Below are 8,620 nucleotides of genomic sequence, written 5' to 3'. Positions count from 1 at the left end.
AGAGGCTTGTAGGAGTGTAGCCTTGGGGTGGGAACGGCCCCTGGGCCCCTCAAAACCCCCCTGTCCATGTCAGTGGGTGAGCCTGGTAGCCCCACAGTGCAGGGAGCAGGAAGGGGGCACTGGAGGCAGGACAGGGCAGGGGGAGCAAAAACCCATGCCCTCCCCCTGCAAAGGGCAGAGAAGCCTGTCACTGCCCCTAGGCAGTGGGTAAGGGCACAGTTAGGGCTACTACAGCCCTTTCTCCCCCAGGCTGTGGGTTGAGGGGCGGTCCAGACAACTGCCATTGTTGCTGTGGGAGGGAGGGAGGCATGGGAGCCCTGGGCACTTAGTTCACCCCCCCTCCAGCCACAGCGAGATGGTTGATCATTCAGGGAGCGGTGTTCAGCGCCCGCAGTGAACAGCACCATTGGGGGGGGTGGAGGGAACAGTGATCTAGGAGCCAGAGTCCTCTTGTCTGGCTGGCTCAGTGGATGGGGACATGGCTGGGGGCTCTCCCCTTGAGGGGCCCTGGGCAGCCCAGCCCCAGGGTGGGAGCACTGGCTGCTCAGACACAGGCAGCTCTGGTCTTTCTCTTCCAGCTCTGGGCTAGTTTTTCAGGTTCAGGGGTCCCCCCTATACCTCAACAGTGCCCCCACCCCCTCCCTGTCGGCTCACCATGCAAGAAGCCAGGGGCCCCAGACCCCTGGGTCTTGCTGCCGAGTGGGTTGCTGGGCAGCGACTGCTCCTCCTGCTGTACGTTAACATGATGTCAGTGGCCAGAAGGGCAATGAGGTCATCCCAGGTCAGTGGGGAAGGGGTGGGGGGCACAAGCAGGAGAGGATGTGGGGTGGAGCACAGGGACACCCACTCCATCCCTACCAACCTCAGGCCATCCCCTGCCAAAGGGGGTTCAGGATCCAGGCGCTCAGGCTGGGGAAGCAGCGCTGGTTCTGGGTCCTCAAGGGAGGTAGGGGAGACGCACAGGGCTGGATGGACAGACAGAGGCATGTGCGGATGGAGGCTTTTCCCCTACAGCCATTAGGCCCACGTAGGGAGTCCTGGCAGGGGGTCAGCACTAGAAATGTCTAGAGATGATTGTTCATTAGACCCCCAGAGACACAAGGATGGAGTGGGTGGCAGGCCAGCCTGGCACCCCTGGCATCTGACTCTGTGTGTGGGTGTGTGCACCCCCACCTACCCACTTGTGATGGGGGGGTCTCTCTGGGGCAGGGTGTGGACAGGCTGGTGGGGGAATGAGTAATGCATTTTGGGAGCTCTGCTCTAGTACATCAGCTCATGTTGTGGTGTGCAATGCATTCTGGGAGCCCTGCTATCACCGGGGCTGGACAGTGCATTGTAGGGCCTCCCATATGCACCCAACGAAGGGGCAACAGTTCGGCATCTTCCCCTTAACACAGGGGCAGGCAATTCTTTTGGGCAGAGGGTCGCTTGCTGACTTCCAGCAAGCCATCAAGGGCTGCGTGACAGGCAGCCTAGGGCAGATTAATATTAATTTTCTAAATGTTTTAGGGGCCCCACGGGCCAGACAGAATGGCCTGGCAGGCCGCATCTGGTCCCCGGACTACATTTTGCCCACCCCTGCCTTAACAACATATGTTGTGCTAGATCTGCAGTGGCTCAACATCCTCCCACACACCTCAGACAGAGCCACTGCCACGCAGCAGCTCTGCACCAAGACGCACCCATGACGACTCAATGTTCTCCCCTAAATACACCTACTGTGAGAGATCCCCACCAGAGCCCCTCCCAACACACACGCACCCCTAGCTGGGACGGACCCACAATGTGCATTCCTCCCATGTGCACATCCCTGCACTCCTCCATGCACCTCACTGGGAAGTGACCACAGAAATGCACCCTCCTGCCCTACAGAGCTCATCCCACCACACCCACAGCTCAGCATCTGCATTCACCAAGCATCACCAATGCAAGAGCATGGCAAATACCCAACACAGCCCAGCCTCACCAACCCACAGCAACACACCATCCTTCCCTTGCATTCCCACTGGGAAGGCATCACAGACACTCAGCCTCCTCCCTGCCACGAGCCCTATTTTGGTATAATTGCAGAAAACTGCTTCCCCCTAACACCTGCACACCCTGTACTGTGACGTACCTACAAGCAACTGAGCATCGATTCCCCCACACACACCTTGCCCCAGCACACACCCCTGCACAAGCCTACACCCATGCACACCTGATACTGGGACAGAATGGAAACAGCCCAGTGCCTTTCCTCAAACAGTCTGCTGTGCCAGAGCATCAGCAACTTGCCATTCTCCACCTAACACATCCTTGGTTTCTAGCCAGCTGCAGGACATAATCCTCCTCCCCAGCAAATGCACCCCATCAACTCACCATCCTGTGCCTTCAGGATCCTCCCTACAACATACCTGCAGCAATACCCTGCCCCCAACACACCCACTCCCATGACATGCATAGATGTTCACAATCCTACCCCCGAGCACACCACACTAGGATCGGCCCAATCCCTGGACATGGGGGGTCACTATATGTTCGTGGCGTCTAGACTGCAGTGCAGAGTGGAGGGTGTTTTGGATTTTGCTGGTTGCCACATGAGGGTGGAGGGAATTTCCACCCTCTACCATTGCTACTGGTTTGAGCAGGGGGAGGGGGAGGGCCCAGTGCTGCCTTCTTCAGCAGTGTGTGTTGGCTGCAGCCCAGGTCAGGAGTCGGAGCAGGGTGGGGTGTGCTGATGCTCCTGCTAGGACATCAAAAACCCTCAAGGGTTTCTGGCTAAAGGATCCAACTCCAGTACTCGAGGTCAGAGCAATCTGACCCTGGGGATCAGGAAGGGCTTTTCCCCTATAGTCAGGCTAGCATGAACTGTCCAGGGTTTTGTCTTGCTCTGCAGCAGCATGGTTCTCTTTCTCGAGTCTCTTGAGCGTATTTAACAACTGCCTGTCCTTCTGGTCTTTGCAGGAGCAGGACATTGCCACTGCCCTCCTTCTCCTTTACTTGCGACATGTGAGGGTGTTGCTGATGTTTTGGGCACTGTGCCTGGTAGTTACATTGGGAGGGGTGTTTACAAAGTTTGTAGGAACAGGTTAGACAGACATATAGGATAGGTTGGATAAGGACAATCCTGCCTTGAACGGGGGGTTGGAGCAGTTGACCTCCTGTGGTTCCTTCTGGCCCTCATTTCCATCATTAGAGGACAATCTTGGCATGGTCCTCTAGCTTTAGCCCTCTTCTGTAGAAGGCTCCTCAAAGAGCAAATCTAGTGCCCATCTTTAAGAAAGGCAAGATGGAGGATCAGGGGAGCTACAGACTGGTCAGCCTCACTTCAGCCCCTCTCTCTACAAAAGGTAGGGTAGATTTGCACCTTATAGACTAACTAAATCATATATATGTAGAGAGAGGTGTCTTTTGCCTGGTCTGTCACAAGATGGCGATAGTCTAGTCTAATCTAGTTTAGTCCTTGTATGTGTGCGTGTATGGGGGGGAGGGTGTGCACACCCACATACACACAATAACTATGTATACTATTCAGTATACATAGTTATTATGTATACTATACTATACACAATTACTATATACATATAGTATACAGTATACTACATACATAGTATATACTATGACTACTCTATACTATACTATAACCATTTTGTGACAGATCAGGCAAAAGACACCTCCCTCTACATATGATTTAGTTAGTCTACAAGGTGTAAATCTACTCCACCTTCTGTAGAAAGAGGCATCTTTTGCCTAGTCTGTCACAAGATGGCAGTATTTCAGAGCATTAGTTCCCACTGAACAAGTGCCCAATTCTCAAAGATTATACTATGCTACAAAGCTGGTATTTGTGTTTATTCCATATTATAAATGCTGCTAATTAAAGCCACCCTTCTTTCAACTTGCAAATAACTTTTCCCCAGAGCCATGTTTCTGTCACTGATTTGGGCAAACAGTGCAACTCCTCTCCCTTCCACTGCTTTGCTCCTGCCACTCATGGCTGCCCAGCTGCTTTCTCAATTAACTTGCCTCTACTGAAGTTGAGCACAAATACTTTAAATCCTACACAAAGAGGTGTTACTGCCTGGGTGTGGTTTTAACTTGCCAGACAGACAGGATGGCACAAGAAGGAGAAAGGATAATATCAAACACCAGTAAGGGCAATTTTATAATAGTTTGTGAACCTAATCTACTGGGCAGCATCCCTTCCATAAGAAATGGAGATAAGTCCTTGTACAGGTACTTGGTAGAAGTTAGACTGCATTGATTTGGGGCAAGAAAGGTCACAGATGCAAATATCAGGATGAATATGGATATGCCTTTCACAGCAGCATTGTACATACTTCTGAATAAGTGTTTCAGATAATTGAGTTTTGGACTTCTACGATAATCTGTTTCAAAATAAAAAAAAAAAAAAGGACTTTTCTGGGATAATTTAAGAACCACAAATCATAGAAAATGGTGCCACTATTGATTCAGCTGCACTGAAGGCATATTCCCCTGGTGTTCAGTGATTTTTTTCATGAAGCAATGAAGAAGTGTTGTTCACATCCACCTTGAGGAAGACAACAGCTCTCAACTCCTGCCATATTTCTTCACTCCAAACACTTGGTCTTCTTTCTATAATGCCAATTCCTCTGGGTTGTCTTTTGCTGGTAAACGGACTAAAATCTATTTAGTGTTGCAATCGACTATAAAAAGATTTTGTAGCCGTCAAAAATGGGCTGATTGATAAAATGGGATATTTTCCAGGTATCCAAAAATAAATTCCCAAGGTATCTGAGAAACTAGGACCATTTTGGGGTAACCCTTCTGCTAGGCACTGGACGGCAGTAACAAAGGTACAATGTAGGGGTTTACATGAACTGTCTATTTTGACTGACATCCCACCCAGAAACCAGGAAACTAAATTTTAGCTGGGTGTTCCACAGTGAATGAACTTCCCACTCCCAAGCAATAGGAACTTGTAACAGGGTTTACCAAAGAGGAAAGGGGACAAATACAGCTCTAATGAAAACCACGTGTGTTAAGGATCAGCTGAAACCACAAAGTTAATAGTATCAGTCACCACCAAACAAACTGAGCCCATCCTGCGAGAAGAGACACTCACCCACAACTGCCATCCAGGGGCTCTACCATCTACTCCAGCCAAAGTGACAGCTGATGGCTATGGAGATCTGCACTGGAGTTGGCAATTTGGGATCACTGCTCCTCACTGCCATCTGGAGTTGCCACCACCCCTGGAAATGCTGCTCCTTGCCACCTTCAGAGATCACTGATGCACTGCCACTAGGCATTGCTGTACTCATCACTGGGGATTGCTGCTCCTTGCTGCCAGAAGGGGTCACAGCTGCTGCCTTGCTGAGGATCACTGCTCCTTACCACCTTCAGAAGTCCTCACTCCTTTTCTAGTTGTTTATGCAACCCCAGCTCTGTCAGATCCTGGGCTGCCCAACAGCAGGGACTTCAAATTTCAGAATTAAGGGTGTAACAGGTTTCCATCTGTACCTGTTCTAGGACCTTGCTCCCACAGACACACTCTCTTTCAGGTTTGCTGGCCAACAGCAGTGCCATATAAGATGATCACCCCTACCTGAAGTCTCTCTTGTTCCTTATATGCATTCTTCACTCTGCACCCAAGGACTACCCTACAGCAGACCTTTGCAGTTTACAGTGAGTGCCAACTCCTCAGTGACCTTTACACAACTTCCCCTTGTGCCATTTGTGAACCTATATCCTTCACAGGTTTGGAAGAGAGGGCAGCAGACACCAAGATCTGACCCACCTGGCCCCGGAGCCACAAACAGTAAAGCACAGGCCCAAGTAGCCCCCAACCCTCTGAACATGCATGCTAAAGAGGGTATGGAATATGCAGTTACCATGAGAACGTACCCTACAGAACATGGGTGTCCACTATACAGCCCCTGGGGCTTCTCACAGGGTGAACAACCCACCTCTGTGGGTTGAAGCGGGTGAGCAGGGCTCATCACTGCAGTTGCCAGAGCCATTACATTGGCACAGCTCCAGAACCTGGAAGGTTAACACCTATTGCTCCCCTCCTCCCCCTGACTTAGCCAATGGTGCCTGAAACCCTGATCTTGGATGTGGGTTTCTCAGCTGAAACTGGAAGTAGGGAAAGGGGTAGTGGTGAGTGGTAGTGATGTTAAACCCCGGGCTTCTGGAACTGTGCCATCAAATGAACTACTATCTGGACCAATCAAGACTCCTGGGGATGTCGTGAGGGGAAGCCAGGCCCCAATTCTGCTTCCCAGGAGCAGGGGCATTCACCGGGCAGGCTAGAGAACCTGTTTCAGGCATGCTCGCCTGGGATTCCTCTGGGTGGTCCCCCATTTTGCATGCTGGGGCAGCAGGAAAAACAGCAGCTTGATTAACACATTTCTTTGGAGCTCCAAACCACTGTCTGTATCAGCTGCTGCGGGGGCATGGAGAGAGCAGGCCAAGGAGTGCCCTTTAAAGCAGGAGTAGCTTTGAAGGTAGGCCCTGCAGCCAGAGGCTGCCACAGCGGCCCAGGCCCTGTTTCAGGATATTAGAATCTACCATTCAGAGACCACTTCATATGCTCTGTGCCATGAGTGAGGTCAGAGAGCAAGACATGCAGGCACAGGGCACTAACCATCCACTCCATGCTGAGCAGGATTCACAGCAGCAGCAGCTCTGCTCCCCCTGCCTGGGATGAGCCCAGGACAAGCTCTCAAAACCAAGGTTCTGGTTCCCATTGTCCTCAGAGCAGTGGTTCTCAACCAGGGTGCCATGGCACCTGGGGCACTTTTGAGATCCTTTCAAGGGTGCCATAGGGTACCACGCAAAGTTCATGCTGTAAGGTGTGCAAAACAGGATTCACAAGATGAACAGATTTCACATAGGAATCCAAGCTGTGGTCTTTCTGAGTTCTCTGCAATAGAAGAATCATTCTAGTATTTTTCTGCAGGAAAAAAAAAATATGTAAAAACTAAGCTGGCATTGTCTGAGAGGTGCACCTTGAGACTAACATGGTTGAGAATCACTGCCTTTGAGTCTGAGCTCAAGGGCTGAGGGTTACCACCAGGGGGTATTCATCACAAAGCAGGGGGCAGCCCTCTTCCTTCTCTCCAGGAAAGCCACTTCTCCGGCAACACAAGCCACTGTAATGAGAGCAAGAGGATCATTTCCACAGTAGCTACACTGCCTTCTGCTCTGGGATGCTGAACTCAGAGCAGGGCTGTATCTTGGCTGCATCCCCCTGGCAGAGACAGCTGCACCGTGAGGGCTCCAGCTGCCCTGCCTATCCCATTCTTGTTACTGGGATGGGCTTGGACCAGGCTGCTTAGCGCATGAATAGAGAAGAGGCTTCACCAGGCTTCTGAACTGCTGTGACTCTAGCACCGTGGATCTTGTGCTGCTACTTGGCCCTGGGGTCAGGAAGAGACTTGTAGTTTGTGTTTACTCCATGGTGAAGGAGCAGCTGGGACAAGACTTGGTCTCTTGCTCTGTATACATAAGGGTACACAGAGCCTAGCAGCAGCTGTGGTGCAGGGGTGCAGTCCCACAGCAGGGTCCTGGTCTGGAGAAAGCCTGTGAAAGAGGACTGGCAGTTTGAATGGAAGGCCTGGAGAAACCCCAGGCTCATGAATGAATCCCTGCCTCCCCCACTCAGTCCGCAGTCTAGGCAGAGTCTTCATTATTAACCTGGAGGACTTTGGGCAATGCCTTTTCCTGGCTTAAGGACTAAGTGACCATGAAGGCCCTTACTTGCCATTGTGTGAGGGGAGAACAAGGGCTGTAAGCAGGCTCCAGCTTAGTCAAGGAGCATGGTGCTGGACCCTGTGCAGGTGACAGGCTCTAGGGGCTTTCCACCACATAAGTCATATCTTAAAAAAGGTGTGAAGTTGAATTATTTATTGCACCTGCTCTCGTGCTGATCTGGGTCTTCCCATGCATCTGAGAGGGCAGCAGGCTGACTGCAACATCAACAGGAGCTTTCTACTGGAGAACATCTTATCCAGAGTGATGCTGGTTAGGAGGCAAGGAGACAAAGGGCTGGGAGACTGCTGCTTGCCACAGAACTGCAGCCACCTGCTAAATGCTAACAAAATAATTTTATTCTTGTTTTATCCAAAAATTCAACATTGTGCATATACATTTGAACACAAACACGTTTCCAAAGGTAAAAACTCCACAGAACCCTCTCTAGTGACCAGGAGAGATGCCCTCCCCAGGCAGATCCCAAGAGCCTGTGGCAAGAACATTGTTTAAAACCAGATTTTGAAGGGCATCCACATTCTGAGATCGCAACCAAGCAAGTCTTCCCTCCCCGCCCCCTTTAACAAGCTCTGGGAGAGTTCACATTCTTGGATGCAAAGTGCCCTTTGCCCTGAGACAGGGCAGGAGTTCCCATCTCCATTTCTACATGCTGCAGCTGGAGAACCAGCAGGTTAGAACAGGCAGAAATGATCAGAAGGTGGACCCTCAAATGGTAAAAAAAAACCCCAGAAAGTTCAACCTCAAAGTGCTGATCAGATGTCACCAGGAGACTCTCAGAGACTCCTCAGAGATGTACAAAAATACAGTGAGATGAGGGTATAGAACATGCAACTCCCAGAAAATATATTGGAAGCCCTAGATGAAAAAGTGGTTGGATGGGGTG

This window comes from Gavialis gangeticus, unplaced genomic scaffold, assembly GCF_001723915.1.
Source record: "Gavialis gangeticus isolate Ggan-Ray unplaced genomic scaffold, GavGan_comp1, whole genome shotgun sequence".
In the NCBI taxonomy this organism is placed as follows: domain Eukaryota; kingdom Metazoa; phylum Chordata; order Crocodylia; family Gavialidae; genus Gavialis; species Gavialis gangeticus.
This window is presented reverse-complemented; position numbering follows the sequence as displayed.